At 41.3% G+C, this 25,114-nt stretch overlaps 1 protein-coding gene across 2 annotated transcripts in view; it reads right to left on the reverse strand.

Annotated features, from left to right (window-relative positions):
* Positions 1 to 24,873, reverse strand: part of LOC142107592 (galactoside alpha-(1,2)-fucosyltransferase 2-like) — a 64,195-nt gene extending 39,322 nt beyond the window's left edge. Inside the window, exon 1 of one of the 2 annotated variants that reach the window (XM_075191104.1) lies at positions 24,429 to 24,873. The gene's annotated coding sequence lies outside the window, so the exon portion shown is untranslated. Of the gene's footprint in view, positions 1 to 19,654; positions 19,799 to 24,428 lie in introns of those variants that run through there. The other variant, XM_075191106.1, reaches the window with a different exon arrangement.
* Between the last annotated feature and the right edge of the window lie 241 nt (positions 24,874 to 25,114).

Raw genomic sequence — 25,114 nt, forward strand, 5'->3', positions numbered from 1 at the left:
TAGGCCATAACAGGTGCTGAAAGGGTGGGGTTATCCTGCAAGGAACATACATACAACATTTTTTCCCCCAGCACACTGCTATAGCCAGCAACAGATCTGCCATTTCTACTGTAGATAAAAATGCAAAAGTCTTTGTTGCACACATTTGCAAATGTATGTTTAAGCCATCCTGCCACGCCAAGGCGCTTTTGCATATAGGATGGTCCTACTCTAAACAATGAGAGTCCCTATATTTGGGCCATACATATGTGTTTTTAAATTGAGAGCTAACTTACCAAAGAGGTACCCCAGAAGCCTCCAAATAGCAATCCAATGTCAGCACTCCCCCTCAGCTACTGACACCAACATGCCTCTCAAACAAATACAAAAGTGGAAGCTGCTCAAATCAATTTATAGGCCATAACAGGTGCTGAAAGGGTGGGGTTATCCTGCAAGGAACATACATACAACATTTTTTCCCCCAGCACACTGCTATAGCCAGCAACAGATCTGCCATTTCTACTGTAGATAAAAATGCAAAAGTCTTTGTTGCACACATTTGCAAATGTATGTTTAAGCCATCCTGCCACGCCAAGGCGCTTTTGCATATAGGATGGTCCTACTCTAAACAATGAGAGTCCCTATATTTGGGCCATACATATGTGTTTTTAAATTGAGAGCTAACTTACCAAAGAGGTACCCCAGAAGCCTCCAAATAGCAATCCAATGTCAGCACTCCCCCTCAGCTACTGACACCAACATGCCTCTCAAACAAATACAAAAGTGGAAGCTGCTCAAATCAATTTATAGGCCATAACAGGTGCTGAAAGGGTGGGGTTATCCTGCAAGGAACATACATACAACATTTTTTCCCCCAGCACACTGCTATAGCCAGCAACAGATCTGCCATTTCTACTGTAGATAAAAATGCAAAAGTCTTTGTTGCACACATTTGCAAATGTATGTTTAAGCCATCCTGCCACGCCAAGGCGCTTTTGCATATAGGATGGTCCTACTCTAAACAATGAGAGTCCCTATATTTGGGCCATACATATGTGTTTTTAAATTGAGAGCTAACTTACCAAAGAGGTACCCCAGAAGCCTCCAAATAGCAATCCAATGTCAGCACTCCCCCTCAGCTACTGACACCAACATGCCTCTCAAACAAATACAAAAGTGGAAGCTGCTCAAATCAATTTATAGGCCATAACAGGTGCTGAAAGGGTGGGGTTATCCTGCAAGGAACATACATACAACATTTTTTCCCCCAGCACACTGCTATAGCCAGCAACAGATCTGCCATTTCTACTGTAGATAAAAATGCAAAAGTCTTTGTTGCACACATTTGCAAATGTATGTTTAAGCCATCCTGCCACGCCAAGGCGCTTTTGCATATAGGATGGTCCTACTCTAAACAATGAGAGTCCCTATATTTGGGCCATACATATGTGTTTTTAAATTGAGAGCTAACTTACCAAAGAGGTACCCCAGAAGCCTCCAAATAGCAATCCAATGTCAGCACTCCCCCTCAGCTACTGACACCAACATGCCTCTCAAACAAATACAAAAGTGGAAGCTGCTCAAATCAATTTATAGGCCATAACAGGTGCTGAAAGGGTGGGGTTATCCTGCAAGGAACATACATACAACATTTTTTCCCCCAGCACACTGCTATAGCCAGCAACAGATCTGCCATTTCTACTGTAGATAAAAATGCAAAAGTCTTTGTTGCACACATTTGCAAATGTATGTTTAAGCCATCCTGCCACGCCAAGGCGCTTTTGCATATAGGATGGTCCTACTCTAAACAATGAGAGTCCCTATATTTGGGCCATACATATGTGTTTTTAAATTGAGAGCTAACTTACCAAAGAGGTACCCCAGAAGCCTCCAAATAGCAATCCAATGTCAGCACTCCCCCTCAGCTACTGACACCAACATGCCTCTCAAACAAATACAAAAGTGGAAGCTGCTCAAATCAATTTATAGGCCATAACAGGTGCTGAAAGGGTGGGGTTATCCTGCAAGGAACATACATACAACATTTTTTCCCCCAGCACACTGCTATAGCCAGCAACAGATCTGCCATTTCTACTGTAGATAAAAATGCAAAAGTCTTTGTTGCACACATTTGCAAATGTATGTTTAAGCCATCCTGCCACGCCAAGGCGCTTTTGCATATAGGATGGTCCTACTCTAAACAATGAGAGTCCCTATATTTGGGCCATACATATGTGTTTTTAAATTGAGAGCTAACTTACCAAAGAGGTACCCCAGAAGCCTCCAAATAGCAATCCAATGTCAGCACTCCCCCTCAGCTACTGACACCAACATGCCTCTCAAACAAATACAAAAGTGGAAGCTGCTCAAATCAATTTATAGGCCATAACAGGTGCTGAAAGGGTGGGGTTATCCTGCAAGGAACATACATACAACATTTTTTCCCCCAGCACACTGCTATAGCCAGCAACAGATCTGCCATTTCTACTGTAGATAAAAATGCAAAAGTCTTTGTTGCACACATTTGCAAATGTATGTTTAAGCCATCCTGCCACGCCAAGGCGCTTTTGCATATAGGATGGTCCTACTCTAAACAATGAGAGTCCCTATATTTGGGCCATACATATGTGTTTTTAAATTGAGAGCTAACTTACCAAAGAGGTACCCCAGAAGCCTCCAAATAGCAATCCAATGTCAGCACTCCCCCTCAGCTACTGACACCAACATGCCTCTCAAACAAATACAAAAGTGGAAGCTGCTCAAATCAATTTATAGGCCATAACAGGTGCTGAAAGGGTGGGGTTATCCTGCAAGGAACATACATACAACATTTTTTCCCCCAGCACACTGCTATAGCCAGCAACAGATCTGCCATTTCTACTGTAGATAAAAATGCAAAAGTCTTTGTTGCACACATTTGCAAATGTATGTTTAAGCCATCCTGCCACGCCAAGGCGCTTTTGCATATAGGATGGTCCTACTCTAAACAATGAGAGTCCCTATATTTGGGCCATACATATGTGTTTTTAAATTGAGAGCTAACTTACCAAAGAGGTACCCCAGAAGCCTCCAAATAGCAATCCAATGTCAGCACTCCCCCTCAGCTACTGACACCAACATGCCTCTCAAACAAATACAAAAGTGGAAGCTGCTCAAATCAATTTATAGGCCATAACAGGTGCTGAAAGGGTGGGGTTATCCTGCAAGGAACATACATACAACATTTTTTCCCCCAGCACACTGCTATAGCCAGCAACAGATCTGCCATTTCTACTGTAGATAAAAATGCAAAAGTCTTTGTTGCACACATTTGCAAATGTATGTTTAAGCCATCCTGCCACGCCAAGGCGCTTTTGCATATAGGATGGTCCTACTCTAAACAATGAGAGTCCCTATATTTGGGCCATACATATGTGTTTTTAAATTGAGAGCTAACTTACCAAAGAGGTACCCCAGAAGCCTCCAAATAGCAATCCAATGTCAGCACTCCCCCTCAGCTACTGACACCAACATGCCTCTCAAACAAATACAAAAGTGGAAGCTGCTCAAATCAATTTATAGGCCATAACAGGTGCTGAAAGGGTGGGGTTATCCTGCAAGGAACATACATACAACATTTTTTCCCCCAGCACACTGCTATAGCCAGCAACAGATCTGCCATTTCTACTGTAGATAAAAATGCAAAAGTCTTTGTTGCACACATTTGCAAATGTATGTTTAAGCCATCCTGCCACGCCAAGGCGCTTTTGCATATAGGATGGTCCTACTCTAAACAATGAGAGTCCCTCTTTGGTAAGTTAGCTCTCAATTTAAAAACACATATGTATGGCCCAAATATAGGGACTCTCATTGTTTAGAGTAGGACCATCCTATATGCAAAAGCGCCTTGGCGTGGCAGGATGGCTTAAACATACATTTGCAAATGTGTGCAACAAAGACTTTTGCATTTTTATCTACAGTAGAAATGGCAGATCTGTTGCTGGCTATAGCAGTGTGCTGGGGGAAAAAATGTTGTATGTATGTTCCTTGCAGGATAACCCCACCCTTTCAGCACCTGTTATGGCCTATAAATTGATTTGAGCAGCTTCCACTTTTGTATTTGTTTGAGAGGCATGTTGGTGTCAGTAGCTGAGGGGGAGTGCTGACATTGGATTGCTATTTGGAGGCTTCTGGGGTACCTCTTTGGTAAGTTAGCTCTCAATTTAAAAACACATATGTATGGCCCAAATATAGGGACTCTCATTGTTTAGAGTAGGACCATCCTATATGCAAAAGCGCCTTGGCGTGGCAGGATGGCTTAAACATACATTTGCAAATGTGTGCAACAAAGACTTTTGCATTTTTATCTACAGTAGAAATGGCAGATCTGTTGCTGGCTATAGCAGTGTGCTGGGGGAAAAAATGTTGTATGTATGTTCCTTGCAGGATAACCCCACCCTTTCAGCACCTGTTATGGCCTATAAATTGATTTGAGCAGCTTCCACTTTTGTATTTGTTTGAGAGGCATGTTGGTGTCAGTAGCTGAGGGGGAGTGCTGACATTGGATTGCTATTTGGAGGCTTCTGGGGTACCTCTTTGGTAAGTTAGCTCTCAATTTAAAAACACATATGTATGGCCCAAATATAGGGACTCTCATTGTTTAGAGTAGGACCATCCTATATGCAAAAGCGCCTTGGCGTGGCAGGATGGCTTAAACATACATTTGCAAATGTGTGCAACAAAGACTTTTGCATTTTTATCTACAGTAGAAATGGCAGATCTGTTGCTGGCTATAGCAGTGTGCTGGGGAAAAAATGTTGTATGTATGTTCCTTGCAGGATAACCCCACCCTTTCAGCACCTGTTATGGCCTATAAATTGATTTGAGCAGCTTCCACTTTTGTATTTGTTTGAGAGGCATGTTGGTGTCAGTAGCTGAGGGGGAGTGCTGACATTGGATTGCTATTTGGAGGCTTCTGGGGTACCTCTTTGGTAAGTTAGCTCTCAATTTAAAAACACATATGTATGGCCCAAATATAGGGACTCTCATTGTTTAGAGTAGGACCATCCTATATGCAAAAGCGCCTTGGCGTGGCAGGATGGCTTAAACATACATTTGCAAATGTGTGCAACAAAGACTTTTGCATTTTTATCTACAGTAGAAATGGCAGATCTGTTGCTGGCTATAGCAGTGTGCTGGGGGAAAAAATGTTGTATGTATGTTCCTTGCAGGATAACCCCACCCTTTCAGCACCTGTTATGGCCTATAAATTGATTTGAGCAGCTTCCACTTTTGTATTTGTTTGAGAGGCATGTTGGTGTCAGTAGCTGAGGGGGAGTGCTGACATTGGATTGCTATTTGGAGGCTTCTGGGGTACCTCTTTGGTAAGTTAGCTCTCAATTTAAAAACACATATGTATGGCCCAAATATAGGGACTCTCATTGTTTAGAGTAGGACCATCCTATATGCAAAAGCGCCTTGGCGTGGCAGGATGGCTTAAACATACATTTGCAAATGTGTGCAACAAAGACTTTTGCATTTTTATCTACAGTAGAAATGGCAGATCTGTTGCTGGCTATAGCAGTGTGCTGGGGGAAAAAATGTTGTATGTATGTTCCTTGCAGGATAACCCCACCCTTTCAGCACCTGTTATGGCCTATAAATTGATTTGAGCAGCTTCCACTTTTGTATTTGTTTGAGAGGCATGTTGGTGTCAGTAGCTGAGGGGGAGTGCTGACATTGGATTGCTATTTGGAGGCTTCTGGGGTACCTCTTTGGTAAGTTAGCTCTCAATTTAAAAACACATATGTATGGCCCAAATATAGGGACTCTCATTGTTTAGAGTAGGACCATCCTATATGCAAAAGCGCCTTGGCGTGGCAGGATGGCTTAAACATACATTTGCAAATGTGTGCAACAAAGACTTTTGCATTTTTATCTACAGTAGAAATGGCAGATCTGTTGCTGGCTATAGCAGTGTGCTGGGGGAAAAAATGTTGTATGTATGTTCCTTGCAGGATAACCCCACCCTTTCAGCACCTGTTATGGCCTATAAATTGATTTGAGCAGCTTCCACTTTTGTATTTGTTTGAGAGGCATGTTGGTGTCAGTAGCTGAGGGGGAGTGCTGACATTGGATTGCTATTTGGAGGCTTCTGGGGTACCTCTTTGGTAAGTTAGCTCTCAATTTAAAAACACATATGTATGGCCCAAATATAGGGACTCTCATTGTTTAGAGTAGGACCATCCTATATGCAAAAGCGCCTTGGCGTGGCAGGATGGCTTAAACATACATTTGCAAATGTGTGCAACAAAGACTTTTGCATTTTTATCTACAGTAGAAATGGCAGATCTGTTGCTGGCTATAGCAGTGTGCTGGGGGAAAAAATGTTGTATGTATGTTCCTTGCAGGATAACCCCACCCTTTCAGCACCTGTTATGGCCTATAAATTGATTTGAGCAGCTTCCACTTTTGTATTTGTTTGAGAGGCATGTTGGTGTCAGTAGCTGAGGGGGAGTGCTGACATTGGATTGCTATTTGGAGGCTTCTGGGGTACCTCTTTGGTAAGTTAGCTCTCAATTTAAAAACACATATGTATGGCCCAAATATAGGGACTCTCATTGTTTAGAGTAGGACCATCCTATATGCAAAAGCGCCTTGGCGTGGCAGGATGGCTTAAACATACATTTGCAAATGTGTGCAACAAAGACTTTTGCATTTTTATCTACAGTAGAAATGGCAGATCTGTTGCTGGCTATAGCAGTGTGCTGGGGGAAAAAATGTTGTATGTATGTTCCTTGCAGGATAACCCCACCCTTTCAGCACCTGTTATGGCCTATAAATTGATTTGAGCAGCTTCCACTTTTGTATTTGTTTGAGAGGCATGTTGGTGTCAGTAGCTGAGGGGGAGTGCTGACATTGGATTGCTATTTGGAGGCTTCTGGGGTACCTCTTTGGTAAGTTAGCTCTCAATTTAAAAACACATATGTATGGCCCAAATATAGGGACTCTCATTGTTTAGAGTAGGACCATCCTATATGCAAAAGCGCCTTGGCGTGGCAGGATGGCTTAAACATACATTTGCAAATGTGTGCAACAAAGACTTTTGCATTTTTATCTACAGTAGAAATGGCAGATCTGTTGCTGGCTATAGCAGTGTGCTGGGGGAAAAAATGTTGTATGTATGTTCCTTGCAGGATAACCCCACCCTTTCAGCACCTGTTATGGCCTATAAATTGATTTGAGCAGCTTCCACTTTTGTATTTGTTTGAGAGGCATGTTGGTGTCAGTAGCTGAGGGGGAGTGCTGACATTGGATTGCTATTTGGAGGCTTCTGGGGTACCTCTTTGGTAAGTTAGCTCTCAATTTAAAAACACATATGTATGGCCCAAATATAGGGACTCTCATTGTTTAGAGTAGGACCATCCTATATGCAAAAGCGCCTTGGCGTGGCAGGATGGCTTAAACATACATTTGCAAATGTGTGCAACAAAGACTTTTGCATTTTTATCTACAGTAGAAATGGCAGATCTGTTGCTGGCTATAGCAGTGTGCTGGGGGAAAAAATGTTGTATGTATGTTCCTTGCAGGATAACCCCACCCTTTCAGCACCTGTTATGGCCTATAAATTGATTTGAGCAGCTTCCACTTTTGTATTTGTTTGAGAGGCATGTTGGTGTCAGTAGCTGAGGGGGAGTGCTGACATTGGATTGCTATTTGGAGGCTTCTGGGGTACCTCTTTGGTAAGTTAGCTCTCAATTTAAAAACACATATGTATGGCCCAAATATAGGGACTCTCATTGTTTAGAGTAGGACCATCCTATATGCAAAAGCGCCTTGGCGTGGCAGGATGGCTTAAACATACATTTGCAAATGTGTGCAACAAAGACTTTTGCATTTTTATCTACAGTAGAAATGGCAGATCTGTTGCTGGCTATAGCAGTGTGCTGGGGGAAAAAATGTTGTATGTATGTTCCTTGCAGGATAACCCCACCCTTTCAGCACCTGTTATGGCCTATAAATTGATTTGAGCAGCTTCCACTTTTGTATTTGTTTGAGAGGCATGTTGGTGTCAGTAGCTGAGGGGGAGTGCTGACATTGGATTGCTATTTGGAGGCTTCTGGGGTACCTCTTTGGTAAGTTAGCTCTCAATTTAAAAACACATATGTATGGCCCAAATATAGGGACTCTCATTGTTTAGAGTAGGACCATCCTATATGCAAAAGCGCCTTGGCGTGGCAGGATGGCTTAAACATACATTTGCAAATGTGTGCAACAAAGACTTTTGCATTTTTATCTACAGTAGAAATGGCAGATCTGTTGCTGGCTATAGCAGTGTGCTGGGGGAAAAAATGTTGTATGTATGTTCCTTGCAGGATAACCCCACCCTTTCAGCACCTGTTATGGCCTATAAATTGATTTGAGCAGCTTCCACTTTTGTATTTGTTTGAGAGGCATGTTGGTGTCAGTAGCTGAGGGGGAGTGCTGACATTGGATTGCTATTTGGAGGCTTCTGGGGTACCTCTTTGGTAAGTTAGCTCTCAATTTAAAAACACATATGTATGGCCCAAATATAGGGACTCTCATTGTTTAGAGTAGGACCATCCTATATGCAAAAGCGCCTTGGCGTGGCAGGATGGCTTAAACATACATTTGCAAATGTGTGCAACAAAGACTTTTGCATTTTTATCTACAGTAGAAATGGCAGATCTGTTGCTGGCTATAGCAGTGTGCTGGGGGAAAAAATGTTGTATGTATGTTCCTTGCAGGATAACCCCACCCTTTCAGCACCTGTTATGGCCTATAAATTGATTTGAGCAGCTTCCACTTTTGTATTTGTTTGAGAGGCATGTTGGTGTCAGTAGCTGAGGGGGAGTGCTGACATTGGATTGCTATTTGGAGGCTTCTGGGGTACCTCTTTGGTAAGTTAGCTCTCAATTTAAAAACACATATGTATGGCCCAAATATAGGGACTCTCATTGTTTAGAGTAGGACCATCCTATATGCAAAAGCGCCTTGGCGTGGCAGGATGGCTTAAACATACATTTGCAAATGTGTGCAACAAAGACTTTTGCATTTTTATCTACAGTAGAAATGGCAGATCTGTTGCTGGCTATAGCAGTGTGCTGGGGGAAAAAATGTTGTATGTATGTTCCTTGCAGGATAACCCCACCCTTTCAGCACCTGTTATGGCCTATAAATTGATTTGAGCAGCTTCCACTTTTGTATTTGTTTGAGAGGCATGTTGGTGTCAGTAGCTGAGGGGGAGTGCTGACATTGGATTGCTATTTGGAGGCTTCTGGGGTACCTCTTTGGTAAGTTAGCTCTCAATTTAAAAACACATATGTATGGCCCAAATATAGGGACTCTCATTGTTTAGAGTAGGACCATCCTATATGCAAAAGCGCCTTGGCGTGGCAGGATGGCTTAAACATACATTTGCAAATGTGTGCAACAAAGACTTTTGCATTTTTATCTACAGTAGAAATGGCAGATCTGTTGCTGGCTATAGCAGTGTGCTGGGGGAAAAAATGTTGTATGTATGTTCCTTGCAGGATAACCCCACCCTTTCAGCACCTGTTATGGCCTATAAATTGATTTGAGCAGCTTCCACTTTTGTATTTGTTTGAGAGGCATGTTGGTGTCAGTAGCTGAGGGGGAGTGCTGACATTGGATTGCTATTTGGAGGCTTCTGGGGTACCTCTTTGGTAAGTTAGCTCTCAATTTAAAAACACATATGTATGGCCCAAATATAGGGACTCTCATTGTTTAGAGTAGGACCATCCTATATGCAAAAGCGCCTTGGCGTGGCAGGATGGCTTAAACATACATTTGCAAATGTGTGCAACAAAGACTTTTGCATTTTTATCTACAGTAGAAATGGCAGATCTGTTGCTGGCTATAGCAGTGTGCTGGGGGAAAAAATGTTGTATGTATGTTCCTTGCAGGATAACCCCACCCTTTCAGCACCTGTTATGGCCTATAAATTGATTTGAGCAGCTTCCACTTTTGTATTTGTTTGAGAGGCATGTTGGTGTCAGTAGCTGAGGGGGAGTGCTGACATTGGATTGCTATTTGGAGGCTTCTGGGGTACCTCTTTGGTAAGTTAGCTCTCAATTTAAAAACACATATGTATGGCCCAAATATAGGGACTCTCATTGTTTAGAGTAGGACCATCCTATATGCAAAAGCGCCTTGGCGTGGCAGGATGGCTTAAACATACATTTGCAAATGTGTGCAACAAAGACTTTTGCATTTTTATCTACAGTAGAAATGGCAGATCTGTTGCTGGCTATAGCAGTGTGCTGGGGGAAAAAATGTTGTATGTATGTTCCTTGCAGGATAACCCCACCCTTTCAGCACCTGTTATGGCCTATAAATTGATTTGAGCAGCTTCCACTTTTGTATTTGTTTGAGAGGCATGTTGGTGTCAGTAGCTGAGGGGGAGTGCTGACATTGGATTGCTATTTGGAGGCTTCTGGGGTACCTCTTTGGTAAGTTAGCTCTCAATTTAAAAACACATATGTATGGCCCAAATATAGGGACTCTCATTGTTTAGAGTAGGACCATCCTATATGCAAAAGCGCCTTGGCGTGGCAGGATGGCTTAAACATACATTTGCAAATGTGTGCAACAAAGACTTTTGCATTTTTATCTACAGTAGAAATGGCAGATCTGTTGCTGGCTATAGCAGTGTGCTGGGGGAAAAAATGTTGTATGTATGTTCCTTGCAGGATAACCCCACCCTTTCAGCACCTGTTATGGCCTATAAATTGATTTGAGCAGCTTCCACTTTTGTATTTGTTTGAGAGGCATGTTGGTGTCAGTAGCTGAGGGGGAGTGCTGACATTGGATTGCTATTTGGAGGCTTCTGGGGTACCTCTTTGGTAAGTTAGCTCTCAATTTAAAAACACATATGTATGGCCCAAATATAGGGACTCTCATTGTTTAGAGTAGGACCATCCTATATGCAAAAGCGCCTTGGCGTGGCAGGATGGCTTAAACATACATTTGCAAATGTGTGCAACAAAGACTTTTGCATTTTTATCTACAGTAGAAATGGCAGATCTGTTGCTGGCTATAGCAGTGTGCTGGGGGAAAAAATGTTGTATGTATGTTCCTTGCAGGATAACCCCACCCTTTCAGCACCTGTTATGGCCTATAAATTGATTTGAGCAGCTTCCACTTTTGTATTTGTTTGAGAGGCATGTTGGTGTCAGTAGCTGAGGGGGAGTGCTGACATTGGATTGCTATTTGGAGGCTTCTGGGGTACCTCTTTGGTAAGTTAGCTCTCAATTTAAAAACACATATGTATGGCCCAAATATAGGGACTCTCATTGTTTAGAGTAGGACCATCCTATATGCAAAAGCGCCTTGGCGTGGCAGGATGGCTTAAACATACATTTGCAAATGTGTGCAACAAAGACTTTTGCATTTTTATCTACAGTAGAAATGGCAGATCTGTTGCTGGCTATAGCAGTGTGCTGGGGGAAAAAATGTTGTATGTATGTTCCTTGCAGGATAACCCCACCCTTTCAGCACCTGTTATGGCCTATAAATTGATTTGAGCAGCTTCCACTTTTGTATTTGTTTGAGAGGCATGTTGGTGTCAGTAGCTGAGGGGGAGTGCTGACATTGGATTGCTATTTGGAGGCTTCTGGGGTACCTCTTTGGTAAGTTAGCTCTCAATTTAAAAACACATATGTATGGCCCAAATATAGGGACTCTCATTGTTTAGAGTAGGACCATCCTATATGCAAAAGCGCCTTGGCGTGGCAGGATGGCTTAAACATACATTTGCAAATGTGTGCAACAAAGACTTTTGCATTTTTATCTACAGTAGAAATGGCAGATCTGTTGCTGGCTATAGCAGTGTGCTGGGGGAAAAAATGTTGTATGTATGTTCCTTGCAGGATAACCCCACCCTTTCAGCACCTGTTATGGCCTATAAATTGATTTGAGCAGCTTCCACTTTTGTATAAAAAGTACATCCCCACATCTCCTCAAGGCAGACCCCACACACCCAGCTCTGTTGCCCACAAGTAAGAATCGGGAGAAGAAATGACCTAAAAATAAACCACAAGATCCCCTAAGGAGATTTTATGGATTACAAGGACAATTGATGATATTTTACTTTACATCATCGTACCAAATTACACCACAGTATCACTCATGAAAAAGGCAAGTTCAGTACATTTTATCGCTTCCCAGCCATCCCCTCTACCCAACATAACATCAAAGGATTAATTTAAGCACTGTCAGAATTTCACATTGAGAAGAAATCCACTCCACACACTGACAGCAAGAGACGTTGAAAAACTACACGCAGACCCACGCCATTCAAGGAGCTGCCAGGAACCCAATCCACCGAGACATTGTCCACACATGTACATACAAAACGTAAGCCCCACTAATAACTATTCATTTACAGCAATCAATAATCCCACTTAACCCACCAGTTTAATTCCACCAATTAAAAGGACTCGCACCACAAGGACACAATACTGAACTGTTGAAGTCAAATAATTGGATGAAGATAACTAAATTAATTGATATTGGTTTACCGTGCGATTAGTGCGCCACGTGTAATGACGCAATTGCACGGATAAATAACACACACACTTATATTCACACTTACACTTGTATATAGTACAGACTCAGACTTCAGAATCAATTATTTAATAAATTAATTAAAGGTTATTTATCCAGATAATATTATAGTAAAAGGTATTTATGATTCAGGTCCTCTAATATATATAGCGTTTGGTCTCATGTTAATCCATATTTCATCAGCATTAACCTGGTTTCAACAGAGTAGCGATCGCATCTAGCGGTCACTAGTTATGAACAATATGAGATTAATACTCAATAGCACTCTTCTTATGGGTCAGTTTAAACTGGTTCTACAGCGGGAAGACACGTAGGCAACAGTGAGAATGAGCAGCCCCCTCCTCTGGGAGAAGATCAAATGAACTGACCTTTGACTTTTGACAATTTACTGGAACATCGTTAACCCTGGACCTATGAAGAACTCACTTAGTGTTATCTGTGTATATTTTGTGACATCATCAGTGTTTTTTCTAAACTTAACAGCATATACGCAGCCTCTGAATCAGGAACGGTCTCTTTTTGCCAACAGACATCAGAATTAACTTACTGTTTCTGGATCCAGAGCTGCGCAGTGTATGTATTGTTTGTACTTTGTATTATTATTATTATTATTGTGTTCTGCTAAATTTTGCTATAAATCTCTTTTGTGTTTTGGAACCACATTTATCACATCAGACAATATTTATTCATAGCGACAATACGGACATAACAGAACAACCAAGCACCACCTAAACCAGCATTAGGATTTATCACATGATCAAGGCCAACCTTATTTTAAGAACCAATGCACCTAGGTACCCTCAGTGAGCTTATTTAAATAGAAAAGGTTGAGTCCTGAGGGTTTTTGTGAAGAGTTTGAAAATACCGAATTTGTTTCTGTTTGGTTTTAATCCTTTAGCTTTTTACTTTTGCCCTACTTCTGTTTCCTCCACTACATTCTATGATTCTCTTTTTCATTTCTCTATTGGCATGTTGCAAAAGTGTAATCATCACATCAAAGTCCACTCTCTTACCACTTTAGAATCACACTTCTCAATAAATAAAACATTTTTTTTTGGTAAGAAGCAATGCTCAGTTTAGTATAATTTAAGGTTTAAATTATTCATAAGGAGCGTGAGGATATCAAAATTGTCTTTATTATAGGTGTCAACATTTTTAAACTTTTTTTGGTAATCCGGAGTTGTTCTTTGTAAGCCACAAAATGTGTCCCATTAAAAGTATGAGGCAAGACCCAATGTCTGTCAGCTCAGAGCTAATGCTAAAAATCAAGTCCTTTGTGGAGGGGAAATGGTCATGCACCACTTCACAAATAAGGAACGTTCGTAGAAATCCCCCCTCTTTTTTCTCGTTTCAATAAACTTGCTCAAAAAAATAAAACTTATTTTTGTACTAATCTACCATATCTTGTTAACTCCTAAAAGGCCAGTGCCAACTTCTGCTCCTTTTGCGCTTCATAATCTTCATAAATGCGGCCCACTTTGCAATTGGCTATTGACATTTTGGTAAATTTATAGAAAGTGGCGGAAGCAATGATATGTGGTAAGGGGGTCTTTCAAATTGTGTGACATTAAGTCTTATAGTAGAAAGTGGACGATCAAAGGCATTGGTGGTCAGTGGAAAGCAACAGGTAGCCAATTGTGAGGCTGCCTGTTGCTGAATGGCCCGAGGCTGCCTGTGTGCTCAGACAGGAAGTGTTCACTTCACTTCCTGTCTGTCTCTGAGGAGCAACAATGTAGCAGTACAGCCACTGCAACTAAAGGTAAGTGAGGGGGCTGCACTGAGAAAACTATAGGGAGCTGGAGGCTGCATATACAAAACTATGAAGGAGCTGCTATAGTGTGTGAAGGAAATGAGGGGAGGGAGGGCTGTTATGTGAGGAAATGGGGAGGGGGGTGTATGCTGCTATAATGTATGTGGGAATGGGGGGGGGGCTGTCTTAATAGTACATGGGTGGCAGGTGGGCCATTCATTTAATGGTTTAGTTTAGGTGGGGGCTAATTATTTAATGGGTGCTATTTTATTTGTGGGGTGATGGTGGGTAATTTAATTTATTGGTGGGGCCATTTAAATTAAGATGGGGTGACGGGACCTTTAATTAAGGCGATCTCAGGGAGGACAGAAACCTCCCGTGGAGCAGAAGGGTAAAGGCTTAAACGTGCATGGCTTAATCTTTGAGACAAGCATATGCTACAGGCAGGATGAACCAGGTAGCTGCCCTCTCCCGGGCGAAAGGGGGTAGCCTGGGGGGTGCCATTTTGGGGCTATTAATTGAATGTGGGCTGAGTTTGGGAAGGAGGGCTATTTATTAAATGTGAAGTTATGTAATGCCGGGATGGTTGGAGTTTTCTAAATTTCATGTACCCATATATTTTATTTCAAACTAGGGCCTCCAACAGCCCAAAATCCAGACAAGCAATAACTAAAGACACCAGCAGCCACAGGTGGTGAAAGTGACAAGAACAGGTAGGAGAGAGCAGGACAGTCTGCCAACTGTCCTGAGTCTGGTGGGTCAGTCCAGAATTTGGGTGACTGTCTCTCTTTGTTAGGATTTGGTCCGACTGCAATGAAAGTTGGGAGGTATGTCCTGTTCCACACTGTACTGCTTGTGAAGGCAAAGCTGTATGTATCTAACAGTAGGGCACAACGTTTTGCCTGTGTAATTGCCTAAAATGTATCTAAAATGATAACCCACCCCCCCCCCTGTTTTAAGTGCCCCAGAGCCTTAATCCCGCTCTGGTGGTACTTTACTGGTTCTTGAATGGATTCCATTGCCTGCCTTCTAGCTTGCACTGGTCCCATTCTCAGATCACTTTTTTGAACATATGACCAGCCCCAATTGCACTGACAATATAAGTAATCCTTTGCACTTAGTACATCGCCAGCAAACCCTTGGAATAGCTCTCCCCTTCACTTATGCCCTTGTCTGACAACCCTTCCTGTACGAAGGGTAATCAAACAGACTGTTAATACAAGGTACCTCTTAAGCAAGTAAATGGATTCCAGCTTCAATTAATGAAACAGAAATTAAACATAATCGTCCATAGCATTCATTAAAAGTGCCACAGTGACATTAGCTTCTTCCTTTGAACATAACCTCGATTAGAGCCAGATCTATAATCCCTTGTATTTATTACACATCCTTATTAAAGCATAGATGTAAGCGTGGCTTGAAATTGATTGCTAAAGCCATGCACAAATAAGCAGAGGCGAGCAAATGGTTATATATTTACCTTAGATCCTGGGATAATGCTTTCAGTCCAGTCCTCTTAACAGCAGTTGCAGTCACAGGTGGCCACCTGTGTTGTTTTTCCTTCAATGCCCTGTTCCAAATAGGCTGTAGATCGTAAAGCAGGAAAGACACACACAGGATACGACACTAGTAACAGCTATGTGTAGCACATCACAGCTTTCCTCAGTAACAGTGGCCACCTTCTCTCATCGTTTCCAAAGACTGGCTGACGGGTTTCATTCTAATTGACCTTTTTCAAAGCACACAGGGTGTGTTAACAAGCTTCCTTATAATCCGATTCCCAACCAATCACATAAGATTTCTTCTTAGTTCATTAATCAGGTTAAACCTGCCATCCCTCTTTCTTTGGAAACAACCGTTATCCTCATATGAACAAGAGCAGGAAGGGCGACTATTGGCTTGTCTGAACTGTCTCTTTTACATATTTCTTACACGCCACTAATAGAACATAGAAATATAATTTATGTACATTCCATATTTATATACATGAGTCTTGGGGACCACCTCCGGTGCAAGTCTCGGGCAGTCCCCTTTACCCTGGGGTTGGATGTAGCTTATCCCAGGGCAGTGATTTTACCTCCCTCCCCATAAATATACACGAGTCCCCTGGTTTGATTCAGAAGGGCAGCATTATGGCACAGAGTATACAAGTAAAACAACGTAATGAAAGCCATGCTCTTGGCAACCGATGAATACTCTGGCAATGTATTGTGTGCCTAATCTTTGAATAGTTGTAGTAGGGGTGCAGGCCACATTTATCTCTCAGAATTCTCACTTATTTATATAGTGGCAGCAGATTAGGAAGCTCTTTACAATTGGTATATACTTGTGTAAATATCTATTGATGCCTTTGTCCAGCTAATGACAATTGGTACTTCCTCTTCACTCTCTATAATGCCTGTATAAAGTTTCAAATTTAGTGTGTGCACAGCATTTCTAAAAAAAAAATTCTCTTGCGTCATACACTAAGTTTTGGGGGTTATTTAATTTATCCAATGGGCTTCCTTCAGATGGTGGCATTGTTCTACATGCAGTCACTGAATGTCGAAAATGCCCATAAAAAAACTTCTAACAAAAGCTCCCTTTTTTAAATATAGATTTCACTGAATGACCCTTCCAAAAAATTAATATATTGAAAAATAGAAAAGATTAGAATATATAGCCTTTTTGGGTGGTCTGGCTGTGTGATGACCCCAACAAACTTCTTCTTTAAATATAAGTTTCACTGAATGACCCTTACAAAATATATAAGGATTGAAAATAGAAAAGATTAGAATATATAGGTTTTATAGCAGTGGGCAACTGCTGCTGAATCTCAAGCGCAAACACACAGTATTTTTTTTTTTAATTATTTGACTTGTCACACAAGATTACCATCAGGAGAAAAACTTTCACTTTTTAAAAATAGAAATAAGTTTGTCTTTTGGATTCTGCTGCTAATAGTCTGACAGCAAAAGCACACTGTTTTCTCAAAGAACATACTAGTTAGTTCAGAATGATATCTAACTCAGTCTGTATATACTGTCTATCACTATTAGATATATGCAATGCAATGACAACAACAACCAGTAGCCACTAGTCTGTGTAAAATGTATTAAGATTGAAATTTAAAGCAATTGATCAGTAAACTGTTGTAGCTGGCTATTCTCTACAGATCTGCTTTACAATAATGACCGGATTCTATTGCTTTCCTATGTCCCTGGTTCACACTGAACACTATTTTATGAGCAGAGCACCGCAGCTAACCTCCTCCCTACACGCAATATCTTCTAAAATGGCACTTGAGAGAATTAGGGCTGACTATAAGTACAAAAGCTGGCGATCCAAAACTCGCAATAGTTTTGCAAAAATAAAATCACAGAAATGACGTCTCGCCTTGTTTTGAGATCCAAGTTTCACTTGTATCCCCAACGTCAGATTTCACATAATCTGAACCATTCATGTCAAGTAAATACACAAACATTTGCTCATTTCTGCTTACCTGTGCACACTTTTGGCTGGCTTGCTGCCAAAAGGACTGAATTAAATGCAGAGTCTGAATCATTATCCCAGGGTTTGGGTAAATATATAGCCATTTGCTCGCCTCTGCTTATTTGTGCATGACATTAATCTTCTATTTCATGCCACGATTACATCTATGCTTTAATAAGGATGTGTAATAAATACAACTGATTATTGATCGGGCTGTAATCGAGGTTATGTGCATTTGGAAGAAGTTAATATCACTGTGGCACTTTTAATGAATGCTGTGGACTTTATGAATAATTTCTGTTTCATTATTTGAAGCTGGAAACAATTTACTTGCTTAAGTACCACCTTGCATTAATAGTCTGTTTGATTACCCTTAGGGGTTTGATATTCCAGTTTGTTCTAGAATATCATAAATGGTTTTCCGGGAGGTCCGGGGGAAAGACTTGCAGCTCCTTTAATTCACAGATTTCTGCTGTTTGTGTTATTTGTTATATATTAGATCTAGAGCACCGTTTTAGTGTGGCTTTTCCATTGTTCTTTTAGAAGGTATGGATAACGTCTTTTTAACAGCAGCCTTGACCCAATATCACTAGGGTTGAATATAAGGTTTTTATACTGTTATGTACATTTATTTATTTATAAGCCTGATTTATTTTTGTGTTTTTAGATTCATTTGTTCATCTCTAGTTTTAAAGATAAAAATTAGATTGTCTGTCTCTGTAGTTCAGTGCAAGTGCAGCTCCAAACACAATTATAATTAATGAGCCCTGTTGACCCCAAACAAAAATAGATTGCTCATTATAGAGCAGATTTTGGTAGCCTGTTAACACATCACATCAGAGTATTCCAACTATTATATTATTTATTTATTCTCAACATATACAGAAAAATAGTTTTACTTTGAGAGCCTTAATAATGCCCTCCATCATGGTTAGAACTTAAACAAAAATATACTTTTATTACCAATAATAGTAATGATAAAAAAAATGGAAAAAAAAAAGAAAGCAAAAAAAAAACAGACAGAGAAAAACCAATCACCCAAATTCATTTAAAAAAAAACAAAAAGATAAATTGCTGAGGCAGCTGCCTTGGCTATATTGGCCTGGAGGGGGCATAGTTAATTTACTGTTTCACAGGGCTAGCTTGGTTTTGAGCTTTCAGGTCAATTAGTTAAATAATGATAATAATAATAATAATAATAATAATAGTTAGTTGAAAATAAATAGAAAAAATAAATAAATGAAGAATAAAACAATTTTTTTAGATGGAATTGTAAATGTTATTAAATTTTAATACTTAAATATTATTAATTTAATACTTAAATATTACCTTACGACATTTAAAAACGCATTTTATTTTTTTGCTTTTGATTTGCCAACGCCATCCTGAGTTAACAGAACAGGTATCACAGTGGCAAGAATACGGTTACCATAATTAATCATTTATCTGAAAAACTTACCACCAGCAATAATGCCTTTAATGTGTAGGGTGATGCGACAACCTATCACATTAGGGTATTTTTCACCTTGATAAATAAAATTGAAAGTAATCCTCATAGCAGTTTCAAGTCTGCAAACCAAATTCAGTCAACATAAAAAGTAAATTGGTTTTTAAATTCACAAGAGGAATCTACTACTCCCACAAGAGGAGTTCTTGTATGGTAGTAGAGTACTACCCAAATTATGTGAATATACTAATGGTGATCCAAATCTGGTGTTAATGATCACAGGTCATCAATATAATATAGTGGTGAGAACCACCAAAAAAAACAATGTCTATAATAGTAGCTTCATAACAGATGTCCTTTAGAATATCATATCAGTGTAGGATAATATTGGGAAGCTTGTGGGCAAATAACTTACTCACCAAGTTGCAATGTTATTACAGCTGTTACTGCAGAGTGTTTGGGATGGTTCAGTGTGGTTTGAAATGTTCTCCCAGTGGCTCTAATCCAGTGCATGTTTTCCAGGTGACAAGGGAAATAATTATACCACCTGTGGATGTGTTAGAATGTGTCAGTCAGTAATGAATACACCTGTGATTAAGCAAGGAGATATGGAAAACCTGCACTGTTAGGGGTCCTGAGGACTGGAGTTGAGAAACACTGCTCTAATCCATGGCTCTCCTTGACCCACAGGTGTGGGATCAGTTTCACCATTAATTGGATCCTTCTTTCCAGGTGGTTCAATGTAGTCCTTTAGAAAAGAAAAGGAGTGACTCCTATAGTGAAGTATCAAAAAAATTGAGGCTTGCAGCAGAACAAGATGTCATAGAGGTGCGAGGTTCTAGCAGTACAGTCTTCAAATTCCATGTTTGCTTTCTTATATCTTACATTGTAGTAACTCCACACTGTCTTTGTACTTTCATGTTTGACAGAGGTTACTAATGTTCTATATTTTGCTGAATTTCTGGTCTATAAATATACATCAAGGGTTGACACTGGGGGGAAGAGAAGTGTTAGAACACGAGGACATGCACTGACACTGGGGGAGAAGAGAAGTATTAGAACACGAGGACATGCACTGACACTGGAGGGAAGAGAAGTGTTAGAACACGAGGACATGCACTGACACTAAGGGGAGGAGAAGTGTTAGAACAAACACGAGGACATGCACTGACACTGGGGGGAAGAGAAGTGTTAGAACATGAGGCCATGCAGTGACACTGGAGGGAAGAGAAGTGTTAGAACACGAGGACATGTACTGACACTGGAGGGAAGAGAAGTATTAGAACATGCACTGACACTGGGGGGAAGAGAAGTATTAGAACACGAGGACATGTACTGACACTGGGGGGAAGAGAAGTATTAGAACACGAGGACATGTACTGACACTGGGGGGAAGAGGAGTATTAGAACACGAGGACATGTACTGACACTGGGGGGAAGAGGAGTATTAGAACACGAGGACATGCACTGACACTGGGGGGAAGAGAAGTATTAGAACACGAGGACATGTACTGACACTGGGGGGAAGAGAAGTATTAGAACACGAGGACATGTACTGACACTGGTGGGAAGAGAAGTATTAGAACACGAGGACATGCACTGACACTGGGGGGGAAGAGAAGTATTAGAACACGAGGACATGCACTGACACTGGGGGGGAAGAGAAGTATTAGAACACGAGGACATGTACTGACACTGGGGGGAAGAGAAGTATTAGAACACGAGGACATGCACTGACACTGGGGGGAAGAGAAGTATTAGAACACGAGGACATGCACTGACACTGGGGGGGAAGAGAAGTATTAGAACACGAGGACATGCACTGACACTGGGGGGAAGAGAAGTATTCGAACACGAGGACATGTACTGACACTGGGGGGAAGAGAAGTATTAGAACACGAGGACATGTACTGACACTGGGGGAAGAGAAGTATTAGAACACGAGGACATGCACTGACACTGGAGGGAAGAGAAGTATTAGAACACGAGGACATGTACCGACACTGGGGGAAGAGAAGTATTAGAACACGAGGACATGTACTGACACTGGGGGGAAGAGAAGTGTTAGAACACGAGGACATGCACTGACACTGGAGGGAAGAGAAGTGTTAGAACACGAGGACATGCACTGACACTGGAGGGAAGAGAAGTGTTAGAACACGAGGACATGCACTGACACTGGGGGGAAGAGAAGTATTAGAACACGAGGACATGCACTGACACTGGGGGGAAGAGAAGTATTAGAACACGAGGACATGCACTGACACTGGGGGGGAAGAGAAGTATTAGAACACGAGGATATGCACTGACACTGGGGGGGAAGAGAAGTATTAGAACATGAGGACATGTACTGACACTGGGGGGAAGAGAAGTATCAGAACACGAGGACATGCACTGACACTGGGGGGAAGAGAAGTATTAGAACACGAGGACATGTACTGACACTGGGGGGAAGAGAAGTATTAGAACACGAGGACATGTACTGACACTGGGGGGAAGAGAAGTGTTAGAACACGAGGACATGCACTGACACTGGGGGGGAAGAGAAGTATTAGAACACGAGGACATGTACTGACACTGGGGGGAAGAGAAGTATCAGAACACGAGGACATGCACTGACACTGGGGGGAAGAGAAGTATTAGAACACGAGGACATGTACTGACACTGGGGGGAAGAGAAGTATTAGAACACGAGGACATGTACTGACACTGGGGGGAAGAGAAGTATTAGAACACGAGGACATGCACTGACACTGGGGGGAAGAGAAGTATTAGAACACGAGGACATGTACTGACACTGGGGGGAAGAGAAGTATTAGAACACGAGGACATGCACTGACACTGGGGGGAAGAGAAGTATTAGAACACGAGGACATGCACTGACACTGGGGGGGAAGAGAAGTATTAGAACACGAGGATATGCACTGGCACTGGGGGGGAAGAGAAGTATTAGAACATGAGGACATGTACTGACACTGGGGGGAAGAGAAGTATTAGAACACGAGGACATGCACTGACACTGGGGGGAAGAGAAGTATTAGAACACGAGGACATGTACTGACACTGGGGGGAAGAGAAGTATTAGAACACGAGGACATGTACTGACACTGGGGGTAAGTAGGTTCAGAGGAAACCTGAGAAAAAAACTACTTCCCAGAAAGGGTAGTGGATAAGTGGAATAGCCTCCCATCAGAGGTGGTAGAGACTAATACAGTAGAGCAAATTAAACATGCTTGGGACAGACATAAAGATATCCCTACAAAGATTAAAGGACCAAACAGAGTTTGAGGTTACCAGGGTAATGGGGACAATTAAAATCAATTTCCACAATTGAAACATCCATAATTTTGTGATAAAATATGCATATATAGAGTATATTTACAGAACAGTTTTAAAAATGTTGCTCGCCTCCGCATAAGCCATCCCTAAGCCTCATATACGGTATATTTGTAAAGTAAAACCAAATAAGAAGAAAAACACTGAAACAGGCTCTAGCAGCATCTGGGTGAGCGTATGATTTCCTGGGCCTTTTATATACTACTCCTGACAAGATCCCAAAATAAAAGTGGGGTTGGTAGCCTTAAGCTCTTTTTGGAGTAATAGCTGAATCACATGCAGAATAAAGGAACAATCATTCATAAATTGCCGTTCATAACAAAGAGATTCAGGTTTCCAGGGAGACTACTACCCCCAATATTATTTGGATGTAGTAGTATCATAAACAAAACACAGAATAGCAATCCGTCATAAATTACACTTCACAATGGTAAGCTGCTACAAGAATATTAATAAAAACAAAAGACACATAAAATTCAAGAGGGACTGCTAATTTCAATCTCTTTTAGTAGTTGTGTTACATCATAGTTGCCCACTCTCCCGGCATGTCTGGGAGACTCCCGAATCCTGTCCGCTTTGTTGGTGAAGTGGGGGGTGAGGCTTATTGTGTCATCCTGGCCCTGCCCCCTGCTATAATAGGCTGAACTTGGTATTTTATAACAGGGGGTGGGGCCAGGATGGCGCGATTATCGTGGCCACGCTACAGAGACACGGACAACTTTGGAGATCTCTAACCAAACTTTAGGCGTCTCCAGGACATGCCGGGAGAGTAGGAAAGTATGTTCAATTGACATTTAAGCAGACCTCCCGACTTGCAGGTTCCCGACAAGGGGCGTGGCTGTTCTATTCTCACCAGGGTACTGTGTGGAGCTGGTATATTCTCCCGTGTTTGTGTGGGTTTGTTCTGGGGATTGCATACTGGTGGGTTCATTGGCTTCTGATTAAATAGATCGCTGTGCGTGTTAGAGAGTTTAGACTGTAAGCTCTACTATGATAGGGACTGATGTGAACGAGGACTCTGCAAAGTGCTGCTTAACGTACCATGTCCATTGACGTAACAGGAGAGAGGCAGGGAGCAAGGTGTGTAATGGTACGTATGTATATACCTTCTCTATCCATATATGTGTATGTATTTATGTGAGGTGGAAGCACCAGAAATTTAACTTCTTTCCAGGGGGTAAATTTATCAAGCTGCTAGTTTCCGGTGGGTTTGAAAAGTGGAGATTTTGCCTAAAGCAATCTAGTTATTTATTTAGTACATTCTATGGCATTGTTCCTCTGTGATAATTGGTCCATCTACTTTTGACCTTATTCATATCATTTCGGTATGCTCACTTTGTGGACATGATTTGAACATCGATCAAGGTGGTTAACCCTTTCACATATATCCATGGACATGCATCACATGCATATTGATTTATATGGTATTGCACATTTTTTCTGTTGATTTGATTTGCTTGTCTTTTTCTTTTTGTTTTTATATTTGTTTTGGTTTGATTTGGTCTGGTATTGAGCGCTATAAGATTTTTATGCAATCTTCACTTTTCAAACCCGCTGGAAACTCTCAGCCTGATACATTTACCTCCAGTGGGTAAATGTATCAAGATGAGAGTTTTCCGGCGGGTTTGAAAAGTGAAGATGTTGTCTAGAGCAACCAATCAGATTCTAGCTATCATTTTGTAGAATGTACTTAATAAATGAAAGCTAGAATCTGATTGGCTTTTCAAACCCGGCGGAATACTCTCAGCTGGATACATTTACCCCCAGGAGTGCCCAGACTATAATAGATTGAGAAGTGCTGTCTTATACATACAAAATGCATGATAATATAAATATATTACTCAATGCTATATTTACCCTGCAGCAGATGTCCTTGAAGTTTGTTGAAATCGATGCATAATTCTCAACTGTCCCAGGCAGGATAGTCACAATTTAAGGGAACATTCCAGCCAGTCCTACAGCAGTACTCTTGTCCAGACTGCCAGGTGTTTTTTGCAATGATTTGTCAAGGCATCTAAAGCCTTTGTGAGGCCAAAATAAGTAGCGTTAGGAGTGTTGATCATCTAGGTAGCTCCTCCCTGTTACATCACTTGCAGCGAGGTCATTCAAGTAGTTTTTCAAGAGGTAGAAAATCGTGTATACTAACAAGCAGCCGAATGGAGAGACACCTCATGCAATCTTCACCGTCATCACCTTCATCCTCCTCCTCCTCATTATTATTGTTATGTTTTTGCTGGTCTGTTGTCTCAGAATTCATTCCAGATTCTGCTGTGCTTCAGAGCTGTTGTGTTTCTGTGTGCTGGAGGCTGCTAAGCAACCATTCTCCCCCTGCTTTCTGAGCTGCTAATGAGGTTTCCACATCGCAAGTGTTTATCAGCTCTTGCAACACTCATCACTGCTCACTACCTTGCAGCTACACAGTCAACACTCTCTGCAAACATGATTTCTATCCAACAGCTGATTGACCAGGATCTACATAAATGACATTTGCTGGTGTTAGGTTTACTTAAGCTACTTCCTGTAGCTTTGTTCTATATAGATTG

Source organism: Mixophyes fleayi, chromosome 11 (genome assembly GCF_038048845.1).
Source record: "Mixophyes fleayi isolate aMixFle1 chromosome 11, aMixFle1.hap1, whole genome shotgun sequence".
Lineage (NCBI taxonomy): Eukaryota > Metazoa > Chordata > Amphibia > Anura > Limnodynastidae > Mixophyes > Mixophyes fleayi.